Below are 16,424 nucleotides of genomic sequence, written 5' to 3'. Positions count from 1 at the left end.
GCTCTTCCCAGCAAAATGCATCACCTCACACTTCACATTGAACTTCATCTGCAACCTATCTGCCCACTCCACCAAATTGTCTGTCCTTTTGCAGTTGTACACTGTCCACTTCAGTTTACAATACTTCCAAGTTCTGTGTCATCTGCAAACTTTAAAATTGTCCCCTACACACCAAGATCTAGATAATTAATATATATTAGGGAAAAACAAGAGTCCCAATATGACATCTGGGGAACACCACTACAAATCTTCCTCCAGACTGAAAAGATATCCATTGACCATTACACTCTGCTGCCTATTATTCAGTAAGAAGTCTCGCAACACCAGGTTCAAGTCCAATGGGTTTATTTGGAATCGCGAGCTTTCGGAGCGCCACTCTATCAGGTGAGCAGAGGTAGGTTCACAAACATGGCATATATAGGCAAAGACACAATTGCAAGATAATTACAAATTGGAATGTGTGTCTCCACCTCATGCCTATTATTCAGCCAATTTTCTATCCTCATTGCTATTTTCCCTTTTATTGCATTAGCTATAACTTTTCTTAGTCTGTTGTATGACACTGTAACAAATGCCTTCTGAAAGTCCAAGGGCACCTCATCAACCCTTTCTATTACCTCCTCAAAAACACTCCACCATTTACTCTTTAAAAAGCTATGCTGGCTCTTCCTGAACATCCTACAATTTCCATGTGACAAATTCTATCCCAAAGCTTACCCATCATTAATGTTAAGCCAGCTGGCCTGTAATTGCTGGGGCTATCCTTGCAACCTTTATTGAACAAGGGTATAACATTTGCAATCCTAAGCCCTCTGGCCCCTCACCTGAGTCTAGGGTCAGCACCCTTTCAATTTCCATTCTCACTTTCTCCAATATCTTTGGATTCATCTCATCCGGCCCCAGTGCCCTGTCAACTTTCAGTACCGATGTGGAGATGCCGGCGTTGGACTGGGGTAAACACAGTGAGAAGTCTCACAACACCAGGTTAAAGTCCGACAGGTTTATTTGGTAGCAAAAGCCACTAGCTTTCGGAGCACTGCTCTTCATCAGGTAAGTGGGAGTTCTGTTCACAAACAAGGTATATAAAGACACAAACTCAATTTACAAAATAATGATTGGAATGCGAGTCTTTACAGGTAATCAAGTCTTAAAGGTACAGACAATGTGAGTGGAGAGAGCTTTAAGCACAGGTTAAAGAGATGTGTATTGTCTCCAGACAGGACAGTTAGTGAGATTTTGCAAGCACAAGCAAGTCGTGGGGGTTACAGATAGTGTGACATGAACCCAAGATCCCGGTTGACTTTCAGTACTTTCAGTAGCAACAGTCTATTCAACACTTCCTCTTTATCAATTTTGAATTCTCCCAGAGAAAGGGATTCCTCATCTGTCACCATGACCTGAGTAGCATCTACCTCCTTGGTAAAGACAGATGCAAAGTATTCATTTAATATCTTAAGTCGTGCCCCAAGATCCTGACTTTATATTCCCTCCCCAGTATGGTGTTCGGGTCTTAAGAATTACTGATGGAAAGTAGACCATGATTTTATCTATTTAACCTTCTACCAGACACAGTGGAGCTCCTCCCAAAAACTCTACCGCATGTATCCAGTTAGTGTCACCTTTAGGTCAATTGGTAGCATTCTCCCCTCTGAGTACTAAGGTTTTTAATAGATGTATTCAAAATCATGAGGGGTTTGGAAAGAGTAGATAGGGAAAAACTATTCCCACTCTTGAAAGGATTGAGAAGGAGAGGGCACAAATCTAAAGTAATCAGCAAAAGGTGTGAAAGTGATTTGAGAAAAAGCTTTTTCACGCAAAAAAAACCAACAGACCATCTTCACATTGCTGTTTGTGGGAGATTAGTGTATGTAGATTGGTTTACTATGTTTACTGTCTTCCTACATTTCAAAAGCTCTTTTATTTGTTATAAAGTGCTTTGGGGGAAGTTCTGTGATCAGGAAAGAAGTCTTGTATGCAAGTCTTCTGACTTGTGTGTTGGCCCAAAGTCACATGTTCCTCACAAGCACAGTACGTTCGCTGCACCATGCCTCAATTCATATATTGTGTCCCGCAGTGTTATTTTCTGAAATTAATCAAACTAATTAGCATTTGAACAAATTAGTATTAAAAGTTTCACAGGTGAGCTGGCTATTCACCTCACAGCTGTTGGTAGGGTCTTGTGTACAGAATGGTTGCCACGTTTGTCAATATAACAACTGTGACTGAACAACAAAGAACAATACAGCACAGGAACAGGCCCTTCGGCCCTCCAAGCCCGTGCCGCTCCCTGGTCCAAACTAGACCATTCTTTTGTATCCCTCCATTCCCACTCCGTTCATATGGCTATCTAGATAAGTCTTAAACGTTCCCAGTGTGTCCGCCTCCACCACCTTGCCCGGCAGCGCATTCCAGGTCCCCACCACCCTCTGCGTAAAATATGTCCTTCTGATATCTGTGTTAAACCTCCCCCCCCCCCCCCCCCTTCACCTTGAACCTATGACCCCTCGTGAACGTCACCACCGACCTGGGGAAAAGCTTCCCACCGTTCACCCTATCTATGCCTTTCATAATTTTGTACACCTCTATTAAGTCTCCCCTCATCCTCCGTCTTTCCATGGAGAACAACCCCAGTTTACCCAATCTCTCCTCATAACTAAGCCCTTTTGGGGTGTGATAACTATAGAAGATTCAGCTCTTTCTTATCTGAAACATTAACGTGTTTTATCTTTCAAGTTCAGAGGGATAATCTTTTACTTAGAATGTCCAACATTGGCAGCTTTTATTGTTTCTGCTGTAGGGATTTATGTAAATACAATGATAAACATGCTTTTAAGAGTGCCCTGAATTGTGTATGTGGAATTAAAAAGTAAATTGTATATTTTTCTGTTAAAACACTTTGTTTGTAGTGTTTTTCTCTCCTCTCGTATGTTGGTGTAGAAATCAATGGTGTCCACTATTCCCCTGGGAGCTTGTCCAGCTGAACATTCCTAATATATTAACTGTAACCTTTATTTGCATTTTGTTGCAATATTCTCAATCTCCACAGTGTCAAAGTCATGAAATTTCTGCAGATAATCTGTCTTGAATTAACTCCAATTATTTTACATTTTTAATTATCTTTTTAAAAATCTACAATAGTTTAACATTTTAAATGCAACCACAGGATGTGGGCATCATTGGTGTTATGACAGCTGGATTTTATATGACGGTTATATTTAAAAATGTCTATTTTAAGTTGAGGTGGAGTGGGATAACGGCATGAGGTTACAATGAACTCCAGATAACAACAAGCTCAGTGACCTGATTGCAATGGGGACAGAGGCTTGGGTTAAAATGTATTCAGAGTCTGGTCTGGGTTTTAACACCTGGACACAAACAGAACGGCAGCTGGCCTTGCTACAGAAGATTCTCCAGAGGCCGTCAGACTGAAGGAATTGTGGAGGGAAAAGAACACAACGCATGCTGCCCTGCCAAGAAGGAGTAAAGGTCTGGTGAGAATTGAATCCATGTTCAAAGAAACAAGAATTGTGAGAAGTTGGAGACCATGGAATCCCCAGAGAGATCCTTTCAACAAAGAATCTGTTTGATTATGTTCAAAGGGCTGAGTGAAGAGGTCTTGGCTTTGAAGGACACTGGAAGATTCACCTTGGCGAAGCAGGGAGAAGGATTCCTGTTAATTCTGGAGGAGTTGGACTTCAAACTTAAGACTAGAAGTTTATGGAGAGTGCAGTATAATATATAACTGGGGCTGACTAAGTAATATTTAGTCGATCTTGACTTTAGTTTGTTACAGTAAATGCCTTAATATGAAATTTTGCTGCGTGATCCTTTGAATTTGTCACTCGGAGTATTTGTTGTCCATTACTAATTTCCCTTGGGAAGGTGGTGGTGAGCCGCCATCTTAAATATAACTGAGTGGTTTCTAGGCCATAGGACAGTTAAGCTTCAACTACATTACTGTGAGTCTGGAGTCACATGTAGGTTAGACCAGATAAGGACAGCAGATTTCCTTCCCTAAAGGACATTAGTGAACCAGATGGGTTTTTATGACAATCCAGTAGTTTTTTTGGTCACCATTTCTGATATTACCTTTTTATTCCGGATTTATTTTATTGACTGAATTTAACTTTCCCAGCTGCTGTGTTTGGATTTGAACTTGCATCTCCAAATCATTAATTCAGGTTTCTGGATTATTAATCGAGAGGCACAGCCACTATGCTACCATACCCCCATTGTAGGCATTTGAACAGAAACAGAAAATTTTGTAGGGTGGCAGTGGGTAATGAAGGATTTAATAAAAGTCAGCTCTATAATATCTGAAAAACAACAGCAACCCACGGGGTTTGAGGCTTTCAGCTTGACAGTGGGGGAGTTTGGGGCATCAGCCAAGGAGTACTGATGAGACCAGCAGGGTGGAGATTGAAGCTGGGGGGGTTGGTGGAATGGGGTGTTGAGGAGGCATAGAAGTGCCAGCTAAACTCGGTTAATAACACTGACACCACGCCCATTCAAGAGTGTAAATGGACAGCCTAGATTAACACTCTTAGGCAGTGCAGAGGAGTTTGAAAATGTTGAATGTTAAACCAATATACACAACTGCAAAGTTCTAAAAAGTGTATGGGGGCATAAGGATATGTGCTTAAACCTTTGAAATTGACAGGACATATTGACAAGGTAGTTAGCAAAGCATATGGGATCTTGGACTACACAAATAGATGTGTACAAAAGCAAGGAAGTTATGCAGAACTAACTCTGGTTAGTAGTGCAACTGATATGGATATATAGAAATAAATATTATGTTTAAGGTGAATGTTTGAAAGTTCAACTTAATGCTACAGGCAGTTGGTATCTGTGTAGAGAAAGCAGCTCAGACTCTGGGAGGACAGAATATTACTCACTTCAGCCTTGCAAATGGTTATGTTAAGTAGAGTTGATGGAGCTTTGTTTACATAAGTTCCCCTGGGATTTCAGATTAGAATGATTGACGGGGTCATGAGATGATGTGGTTTATGTGCATTCCTGGGTCAGTAGCAGAGAGAAACAGCTTTTGCAGAAAGTAGTTTAATTGGCAGCTGTAGCCTGGTTGAAACTAGAAGAATTTTGCAGGCTTCTGAAAGCTCTGTATTTCTCTGAAAACTCCAATGCTGTCTACACTTATTATAGCAAGTATATGTGTGATTGCTAACTATATTTAAAGTGGCCTTTAAGTCTGTAGGAGGAATGTTGCTTATTTGGAACTGAAACTGTGATAAGTTAGAAATTAAAGTTGTTTCCTTTTCATTTTTAAATATTATTCAACTGTTAATAGTTAAGTTGCTTTATTTGTTGGAATTAATTTAAACTGTGTTATCAAATAAAGTTTGTTTCATTATTTAAAAAGAACCTACTTTGTCAGTGGAATCATTCCTGGAAGGAAGTATTCTTTCTTTACATTTATGCCAAAAAAAGAAAAAATATTGGGGTCTAGTCTAGCTTCATAATATATTTTGGGTTTCTGGTCTGGGACCCTAGCACAAGCTGTTGTATCTTGAACCTACATGTTTCTAATTTGCTTGTGATAGCATTAGCAACTGTGTCAAGTTAACCCATGTATTGTCACCAACTCTGGCCATGTGCAGAGTACCTTCAGCTTCAAACTTGACTTCTTGCTGATTAGGAGGCTATTCTCTCTCAAGTTGTTAATCCAACTTGTTGTTATGGATGGTATGAAGCATTTTGTCACTGCAAGAAATATAAATGTTGACATTTTACTTTGCATTCACAAGACAAGGTTCGAATGGCTTGGGAAAAACGAGTAAACTGATGAAATAAAACTGGTTCATCCAGAGAGTGGAGGCCAGCTGACGCAGATCTGTGTGACATGGACACACTTTCATTCTGAGGTCATGAGACAGCAATCTGGAGCAGAAACCCCTGCTGATTTTCCCAGCTTTGCCCATCCCACTGCATAGCTGCGATCAGTGAACATAATGTGGAGATGCCGGCGTTGGACTGGGGTAAACACAGTAAGAAGTTTAACAACACCAGGTTAAAGTCCAACAGGTTTATTTGGTAGCAAAAGCCACACAAGCTTTCGAGGCTCTGAGCCCCTTCTTCAGGTGAGTGGGAATTCTGTTCACAAACAGAACTTATAAAGACACAGACTCAATTTACATGAATAATGGTTGGAATGCGAATACTTACAACTAATCCAGTCTTTAAGAAACAAAACAATGGGAGTGGAGAGAGCATCAAGACAGGCTAAAAAGATGTGTATTGTCTCCAGACAAGACAGCCAGTGAAACTCTGCAGGTCCACGCAACTGTGGGAGTTACAAATAGTGTGACATAAACCCAATATCTCCCACAGTTGCGTGGACCTGCAGAGTTTCACTGGCTGTCTTGTCTGGAGACAATACACATCTTTTTAGCCTGTCTTGATGCTCTCTCCACTCCCATTGTTTTGTTTCTTAAAGACTGGATTAGTTGTAAGTATTCGCATTCCAACCATTATTCATGTAAATTGAGTCTGTGTCTTTATAAGTTCTGTTTGTGAACAGAATTCCCACTCACCTGAAGAAGGGGCTCAGAGCCTCGAAAGCTTGTGTGGCTTTTGCTACCAAATAAACCTGTTGGACTTTAACCTGGTGTTGTTAAACTATCAGTGAACATAACCAGGATACTGTATAGACCTTCCTGCTTTGAAGCATGAACAGAGAGTGGATTGCAGCTCAAACATCCCTAAGAGCAAGTTGGGTTCACTTTTCATGTGGGATGCTTCTTTAGAACAGAGAGAGAACAGCCCGGTAGTAGATCAGAATTTCTCACCCATCTTTTGAACAACACACTAGCTTCCTTCAGCAATATAGTGGTGAGTTAGATCACAGGCTAATTATATATGGCATGGAGTGTTGTTCAAGCACAAGGCACTATTCAAGCATGCTGAGCTCATAGAAAATGTGTACACAAAAATCAACTGCAAAGTAAAAGTGTTGAACACTTTCCAAAGATAGCTCAAGCTACAGAAGTGGAAATAGTATATGAAATCACTAACACACACTGGGCTGAACTGTACTTTAATTTGTTATTGTTATTTTCTGATTCCTTGACGGGGAGCCAGTGTAGGTCAGTGAGCACAGGGGTGATAGGGGAACGGGATTTGCTGCAGGTTAAGATATGGGCAGCAGAGTTTTGGGTGACTTCAAGTTTATGGAGGATAGAATGTCGGAGACCAGCAAAGCGTTTCCTCCGGGTGCTCCGGTTTCCTCCCACACTCCAAAGATGTGTGAGTTAGTTGGATTGGCCATGCTAAATTACCCCTTAGTGTCAGGGGAATTAGCAGGATAAATATATGTGGGTACAGGGATAGGGCATGGGTGAGATTGTTGTTGGTACAGGCTTGATGGGCCAAATGGCCGCCTCCTGCGCTGTAGGGATTCTATGATTCTATATACATTATCTCAAACTTTTTTCCAAACTTACCAACAGCCACCACCAACTACCCTGCCATCCTGTGCTTTGTTCCAATCACAAAAATGGTCAACAAATATGAATATAGCATAGATTACGTTAGGGCAGTGTTATCCAGTAGTTAGCCACTAGCCACGTGTGCAGATCCTGATGTGATTTCTGATTAGTAAATGCTAAACCTCAGTTGGAGTATTGTGTCCAATTCTGGACATCTTAGCGGTTGGACAGGGTGCAGAGAGCACAAATTTAAGATAATTGTCAAAAGACCAGGGAGGAAATGTGGAGAATGTTTTTTAATGTAATAATTATAATCTGGAATGTGTTGCCTGAAAGAGCGTTCGAATCTGGTTCAGCAGCAATGTTTAAAAGGAAATTGGTTAAATAAGTGAAAAGGAAAAAAACTTGCAGGTTATGGGGAAAAAGCAGGGAAATGCGATCAAATGGATATCTCTCTCAAAGAACCAACAAAGGCACAATGGGCCGAGTGGCCTCTTCCTGTGCTGTGTGAGTCTATGAAATAAACAATTTATCTCAATACGCATATTTGCAAGGCATATGTGAGCCTTGTTCAGAATATAAGAAATAGGGGCAGGAGTGGGCCAGACAGTTCCTTGAGTTTGCTCCACCATTCAATAAGATCCTGGCCAATTTTGTATCTTTTATGTATTTATTAGTGAAATGATTAAATGAAAAGCAGAGTGTTACTGCTTTTTAAATTAATGTGAGTGACTTAGTTCCTTGGCTGGTTGATCTTAGTTAAGTAAATGTACATGTTTGATTTGATTTATTATTGTCATATGTATTAACATATTGTGAAAAGTATTGTTTCTTGCGTGCTATACAGACAAAGCATACCGTTCAAAGAGAAGGAAATGAGAGAGTGCAGAATGTAATGTTACAGTCATAGCTAGGGTGGAGAGAAAGATCAACTTAATGCAAGGTAAGTCCATTCAAAAGTCTGACAGCAGCAGGGAAGAAGCTGTTCTTGAATCGGTTGGTACATGAGCTCAGACTTCTGTATCTTTTTCATGATGGAAGAAGGTGGAAGAGAGAATGTCCGGGGTGCCTGGGGTCCTTAATTATGCTGGCTGCTTTGCCGAGGCAGCGGGAAGTGTAGACTGAGTCAATGGATGAGAGGCTGATTTGTGTGATGGATTGGGCTACATTCACGACCTTTTGTAGTTCCTTGCGGTCTTGGGCAGGGTAAGAGCCCATACCAAGCTGTGATACAACCAGAAAGAATGCTTTCTATGGTGCATCTGTAGAAGTTGGTGAGTGTGTGAAATGCATTTATCTGTACTGAGTATTCGGCATTTGCTATTAAAATTAGTCCATGATATGAAAACAATGTCACTGCCAACACAGCAACGTCTTCAGCTAGCCAGCTAATTCTATTGGACAACACTATTCGTGAAACTGTTGTACATTGAAAATCTGTTCACAGGAAGTTACATGTCTGATACATCTATTGAAACTCTAGATGTTCTGTTTTCACGTAATTAAGGTCCTAGCTCAAGTTTCATTGTCTGTACTGAACAGTATATGTGTTAGTGGATTTTTTATTCATTCGTGGGACATGGGTGTTGCTGGCTGACCAGCATATGTTGCCCTTGAGAAGGTGGTGATGAGCTGCCTTCTTGAAACACTGCAGTCCATGTGCTGTGGGTTGACCCACAATGCCATTAGGGAGGGGATTCCAGGATTTTGAGCCAGTAACTGCGAAGATACAGCGATACATTTCCAAATCAGATGGTGAGTGGCTCGGAGGGGAACTTGCAGATAGTAGTGTTCCAATGTATCTGCTGCCCTTGTCCTTCTAGATGGAAGTGGTCATGGGTTTGGAAAGTCTAAGAATTGTTGGTGAATTTCTGCGGTGCATCTTGTAGATAGTACACACTGCTGCAACTGAGCGTCGGTGGTGGAGGAAGTGGATGTTTGTGGATTGGTGCCAATCAAGTGGTCTGCTTTGTCCTGGATGGTGTCAAGCTTCTTGAGTGTTATTGGAGCTGCACCAATCCAGGCAAGTGGGGAGAATTCCATCACTCTCTTGACTTGTGCCTTGCAGATGGTGGACGGGCTTTGGGAGTTGGGAGGTGAGTTACTCTCCACAGTATTCCTAGCCTCTGATCTGCTCTTGTAGCCAGTGTGTTTATGTGGTGAGTCCAGTTGAGTAACCCTAAGTATGTTGACAGTGGGAGATTCAGTGATGGCAACACCATTGAATGTCAAAGGGTGGTGATTAGATTGTCTCTTGTTGGTGATGGTCATTGCCTGGCATTTGTGTGGCGCAAATTTTACTTGCCACTTGTCAGCCCAAGCCTGGATATTGTCCAGATCTTGTTGCATTTGGATATGGACTGCTCCAGTATCTGAGTCGTCGTGAATAGTGCTGAATATTATGCAACCGTTGGCGAACAATTCCACTTCTGACCTTATGACAGAGGGAAGGTCATTGATGAAGCATTTGAAGATGGTGGGGCCTAGGACACTACCCTGAGGGACTCCTGCAGAGATGTCCTGGAGATGACTGCCCCCGCACCCCCACAACCACAACCATCTATGACTCCAACCAGGGGAGAGTTTGGCCTCTGATATTCATTGATTCCAGTTTTGCCAGGGTTTCTTGATGCCACACTGAGTCGAATGCAGCCTTGATGTCAAGGGCTGTCACTCTCACCTCACCTCTGGAATTCAGCTCTTTTGTCCATGTTTGAACCAAGGCTGTAATAAGGTCAGGAGTTGAATGACCCTGGTGAAACCCAAACTGGGCGTCACTGAGTAGGTTATTGCTGAACAGGTGCTGCTTGATAGCACTGTTGATGATCCCTCCCATCACTTTACTGATGTTTGAGAGTAGAATGATGGGGCAGTAATTGGCCGGGTTAGATTTGTCCTGCTTTTTGTGTACAGGACATACCTGGGGAAAGTTTCCACATTGTTGGCTAGATACCAATGTTGTAACTGTACTGGAAGAGCTTGGCTAGGGGATCAACAAGTTCTGGAGCACAAGCCTTCAGTACTATTGCTGGAATGTAGTCAGGGCCCATTGGCTTTGCAGTATTCAGTGTCTTCAACAGTTTTGCTATCACGTGGAGTGAATCGAATTGGCTGGAGACTGGCATCTGAGATCCTGGGGACCACTGGAGGAGGCCGAGATGGATCATCCACTTGGCACTTCTGGCTGAAGATTGTTGCAAATGCTTCAGCCTTATCTTTTGCACTTATGTACTGGGCTCCTCCATCACTGGGGATATTTGTGGAGTTCCCTCCTCCAGTGACTTGTTTAATTGTCCACCACCATTCATGACTGGATGTGGCAGGACTGCAGAGCTTAGATCTGATCTGTTGGTTGTGGGATTGCTTAGCTCTGTTTATCACTTGTTGTTTGGCATGCAAGTCGTCCTGTGTTGTAGCTTCACCAGGTTGACACCTCATTTTTAGGTATGCCTGGTGCTGCTCCTGGCATGCCCTCCTGCACTCTCCATTGAACCAGGGTCGATCCCCTGGCTTGATGGTAATGGTTGAGTGGGAGATATGCCAGACCATGAGATTGCAGATAGTGCTGGAGAACAATTCCGCTGCTGTTAATGGCCTACAGCCCCTCATGGATGCATAATCATGAGTTGCTAGATCTGTTCGAAGTCTGTCCCATTTAGCACAATGATAGTGCAGTCCACCAAAGCTCTGTTGAATTAAGGAGAGGAAAATTAGATTCCTGTCCACTCTTTTAATTGCAAATCCAATACCACCTTGTTTAAGGAAAGGGAATCTACATTTATGTGATGCATTCCATTGTTGATGTGTCTCCTGCTGTTATGTCCTCCACAATCAAATAGCCAATCATAAAGACTAGCCATTTGTGCAAGGTGTTGGTGGGTGGCCCAGGGAATCAAATCGCAACAGGAATCAGAATAGGAGAGAATTAGGTAGAATTTTACAACACAAAAACAGACCATTTGGCTCAACTGGTTCATGCTAGTGTTCATATTCCAAAAGCATCTCCTTCCACCCCCCTTCACCTTACCCCATCAACATTTCCTCCTCCTTCTTTTCTCCCTTATGTTTTATCTTGCTTTCCTTTAAAATAATTGGTAGCATGTTCCATTTTCTCACCACTCTATATGTAAAGAAACTTCTCCTGAATTTCCTATTGGTTTAATATTGACGATTGAATATTCATAGCCCCCTTGTTTTGGACTCTCTCATGATTGAAAATATCTTCCCTATGTACATTTGGCTTTGTCTGCTGCCTGGTGTATATATAGCCTTTCTGACTGTTTCACAGCACCAACACTTAGACATATAACGTGGGAGAGAAAAAACAGCTCCGATAGAAACCCTACAGTTCAGAAGGAGGCCATTTGGCCCACCAAGCCTTCACTGACTCTCCAACAGCGCATTCCACCCACCCTCAATTTCCATAACCCCACATATTCAGCCCGCTAATTCTGTTCATCTACACATCCCAGGACACTAAGGGGCAATTTAGCATGGCCAATGCACCTAACCTGCATATCTTTGGACTGTGGGAGGAAACCCACGCAGACACACTGAGAAGGTGCAGACTCCACCCAGACAGTCACCCAATCTGGGAATCGAACCCAGGTCTCTGGAGTTGAGGCAGCAGTACTAACCATTATGCCACCATGCCGCAGAAACAGTTAACCAATCTGAAACAATTTTTGAACTGTGAAGCAACTTTTCCCATTTGATCTCTAAATCTTATGCATTCCCTCATCATATGAGGCAAAACATAAAGGATGCAATTTGCTATAACATTTCCTGATATTTTACTGAACCAGTGACCCCTGGTACATGCTGCCACTCAGTCCTGTCCACTCAATTAAACCCCTCTTTTTGAGTCATTTTCCCAATGCTCAAACTCTTCTCTCTCCAAACCTAATTCCCATCAGCCCACAACTAATTACTCTAACTCTTTAGAAGATGTGCAATCTATAGTTAAAAATACAGAAACATATTATAACTATCTAAGTGATCCTGTTTTTTTTATAAATAGAAGTAGATTACAAAAACATATAACACTAACCCAAAAGCAAAATACTGAAGATGCTGGAAATTTGAAATAAAACAGATGATGCTGGAAGAACTCACCAGGTGAAGCAGGACCTGTGGAGAGAGAAACCGGGTTAAAGTTTCAGCTTGTTCCGACGAAAGGCCAAAACCTTGAACATTAGCTCAGTGTGATGACTTTTGACCCTCCTCCACAGGGTCAAAAGTGGGGATGTTTTCTGATCATTGTGCAATGTTCAGCTCCACTCACAGCTCCTCGGATACTGAAGAAGTCTGTGCCTATTTGCAGCAAGACCTGGGACGGGATTTTCTGCACGACCCGCCACAAAATGGCTCACCATTGACTGGCGGTGGGATCTTCTGGTTCCACTTATCAAGGGGGTTTCTAGTTGAATGCAACCCCTTTTGTCTAGAAAAGAGGAGGCTGAGAAATGTCCTGACGGAGGTGTTTAATACTCTGAAAGGGTTTGACAGGATATGCATAGGGAAGATGTTTCCACCAGCAGGGTTGACCAGAATTAGTTTTCATAAAGAATGTCACTAATAAATCAGTGTCTCTCTGACCAGAATTCTCCAGCCCCGTTATGGCAGAATCCCCTTTGGCAGATACAGCAAGCCATTCAAATGTTCATTGACTTTGGCGGAGCCAGAATATCCCGCTGGCAGGATATGGAGACCAGAACTGTTCACAATTTTAAGATGATTGCTGTTGCAAGGGAAGGTTCTTGAGATCAGTTAGAGGTTAATTGCTGTTACTGAAGAAATAAGATCAGTTGGAGGCTAATTGCTGTCACTGAGGGAAGTTTCTTGAGGTCACTTAGAGGCTAATTGCTGTTGGTGAGGGAAGCTTTCAACTTGCCAAGTGCCTGAAAACTTCCAGCTCCAGGTTTGAAGAAACCAATTAAAAATCTTTATCTTTTCTAATACGTTTCTCACTGAAGTGTGACGGACATGTACAAGACCTTTTCAGATCTTCCCTATGTATGCTAGGATCCCTTAGTGTTGTTATTGTGAGAGGCTGCAATGGCACAGGGAGAGGGTGATGTTGAGAGTTTGACGACAATGAGACAGGAGATGATCAGTTTTGGAAACCTGTGAAGAGGAAGTTATAGTTTGGTGGCTGTGGAAAGGGGAAGAACATGGGGTTTGGCAGCAGCTGGGAGATGGGACAGGTAAATAATTACATATTTACATTTTTAAAATGGAAGCATGAAGAGAAGAAAGCTCTGGTGTAATTGTATACCGTTATCTCTGAGCTTGGTTCAGGTTTGCCTTCTGAACAAGAAATTTGCCACGAGTGAAGAACAACCAACACATATTGTACAATTATCAACAAGAAATTCAGATAACTGAAAGTGTTAACCAAATGTGACAGAACTGCACATTGATGTGTCATTTTTATATTCTACCAACCATTTCCCATGGTGACTTGGAAGGCTCAGACATGTTATCAAACAAGGTGTGAAGGAGAAGGTGTGATATGGAAGACTTTTAATATATTCTAGGGCTATAGATGAGTATTACTAGAGTGTTAGAAAACTAGCCCTTTTATTTGAATTAGGTCAAATAAATAATATATAGTTGTTTCCCAGGATTTATGAAAAAACCTCAGTGTTGTTGAGCATATCTCTTACTAACTTGCATCTCTGGTCTCTTGTGCGTCCATTCACCATCCCTTTGTCCCACCTATGACAATGATGTTTTCAGCTACTGTGGTTCTACACATTGGAATACTCTCCACTAACCTCTTCACTTCTCCTCTTCCTTTAAAGCCCACTTCTGTGGGCAAGCTCCTTTCAATATATTCTTTGCCTTGGTATCCATATTTGTTCGATTTTGCTTCTATGAAATGGCTTACGAGATATTTATATCCTAAAGGCACTACATCAGTACAAGCTGTTTATATCTTTCAGTCCAAAAATAGTGATTTTAATCTTTGTGAATTGATGCTGGAAAAGAGTGCACTGCGGTATGGGAGCTAGGAGAGAATTCAATCTTCACTGAAGGATGTGTTTCAAAAGGTACATTTAGTTCCAATGAAATAAGTGCTTTTCATTTTTGGAAAATATGTAAAATGTGTTTTCATTACCCACCTTAAATAACTCCGTTTATTCCCTCACATACCATAGCATCAAATAAATTGACCAGAAACTGAACTGGACCAGCCAAATAAATACTACGGTGACAAGAGCAGGTCAGAAGCTGGGAATCCATCAGTGAATAACTCATTTCCTGACTCCCACAGACCTGTCCACAATCTACAAGGCACAAGTCAGGAGTGTGATGGAATACTCTCCACCTACATGGATGAGTACAGCTCCCACAACACTCAAAGCCCAACACTACCCTGGACAAAGCAGCCCGTGTGACTGAAACCCTTTCCACCACCTTAAACATTCACCCCCTCTACCACTGATGCACAGAAGCAGCAGTGTGTACCATCTATAAGATGCACCGCAGCAACTCGCCAAGCCTCCTTCAACAACACCTCCTAAACCCAAGAATTCTACCACCTAGAAGGACAAGGGCAGCAGATGCATGAGAACACAACAACGTGCAAATTCCCCTCCAAGTCACTTACCATCCTGGCTTAGAACCATATGTGGAGATGCCGACATTGGACTGGGGTGAACACAGTAAGCAGTCTCACAACACCAGGTTAAAGTCCAACCGGTTTATTTGGTAGCAAATACCATAAGCTTTCGGAGCACTGCTCCTTCATCAGATGGAGTGGAAATGGTATGGCACTGTGTATGACAGAGTTTTCCCATATTTAACCTAATCTATGACCAGAATGGGAGTGCTTGTGTATGCCCAAAAATATGAAAATTGTGGCAACATCTTTCTACTGAACACACATCCATAAATGTAAAAATAAAAATGTTTTGGAATATGTATTGGCGAATTCTTGAGTTTCACTGAATTACCTTTTGCGTATAAGTTTTGACACTCAGTCAAGCATCTGTCAAGTGCTGACCAAAATTAATTTGTGATGGTAATGTTTTCTGTGCTGAATTAGCCCCAGGGGAGTCATTTCTGCTTGACTGCATGTCTTGCTGTACCTGGAGCTCATTGATTAGCTTTCTATGAGCTAGTGTGCTCAAATCAACTCTGTTCTGCCTTGTTTGAGCACATGTGTTGAGCAGTCTCACTTTCAGGAAGTGGTAGATACTTTATTTTAATTGAATCTTCTCCGCTCCTCTGTTGAACACATCAGCTGTTTGCAAAGATTAGGTTACACTTGCTGTTGGCCACATTTTGGTCCCTCGTCTAAGTGACTGTTCTTCCAACATGATTTAAGGCAGCGAATGTTGTAAGCTTCTTTCCCATGGGGAGGACATGACAGCCGAACTCAATCCTGATCCTTTCCATACTTAATATATACACACTTATTTTCCAGTGGCTGGTGTCACTGGATACTAATCATGAAAAGCGACCCTGTCCAATTATCATCTCCCAAGCCCTTGCATACTACTAACCTGACTAAGATCGGCAAACTCATCAGTGATAATGTTATGGTAAGCATCTTCCAATTTGAATGTATATACTGATGTCTTTAGTGGATATGAACATGCGTGTGTGATGGCATAAGTAATGTGGGCTTTTGCGGGTTTAGTCTTCCAATGAGGGACCTGTGTAACTAGCTGCCTCCATTCTGAGGCCATGCTGTACGGTAATTCAATATTTTGAGAGGTAAAGAAGATTGAATATCACAATGTGTTGGACTACCTTTGTGTGGCTAAATTACCACATCATCCTTGACTCAAAATCAAATCTAGGATTATCTGTTGAGTGAAAGAGTGAATTTACCAAGTTAACTGTTGGGGGGACACTGGATTAACCCTTTAAAATAAGTCTTGCTTGTTATGATGGTGATGCTTAAATCTAATTGTTTTAATGTAACCTGTTAATGTAATGAAAATGTTCGATTTGTTTGCATTTCCT

Source organism: Mustelus asterias, chromosome 12 (assembly GCF_964213995.1).
Source record: "Mustelus asterias chromosome 12, sMusAst1.hap1.1, whole genome shotgun sequence".
In the NCBI taxonomy this organism is placed as follows: Eukaryota; Metazoa; Chordata; class Chondrichthyes; order Carcharhiniformes; family Triakidae; genus Mustelus; species Mustelus asterias.
This window is presented reverse-complemented; position numbering follows the sequence as displayed.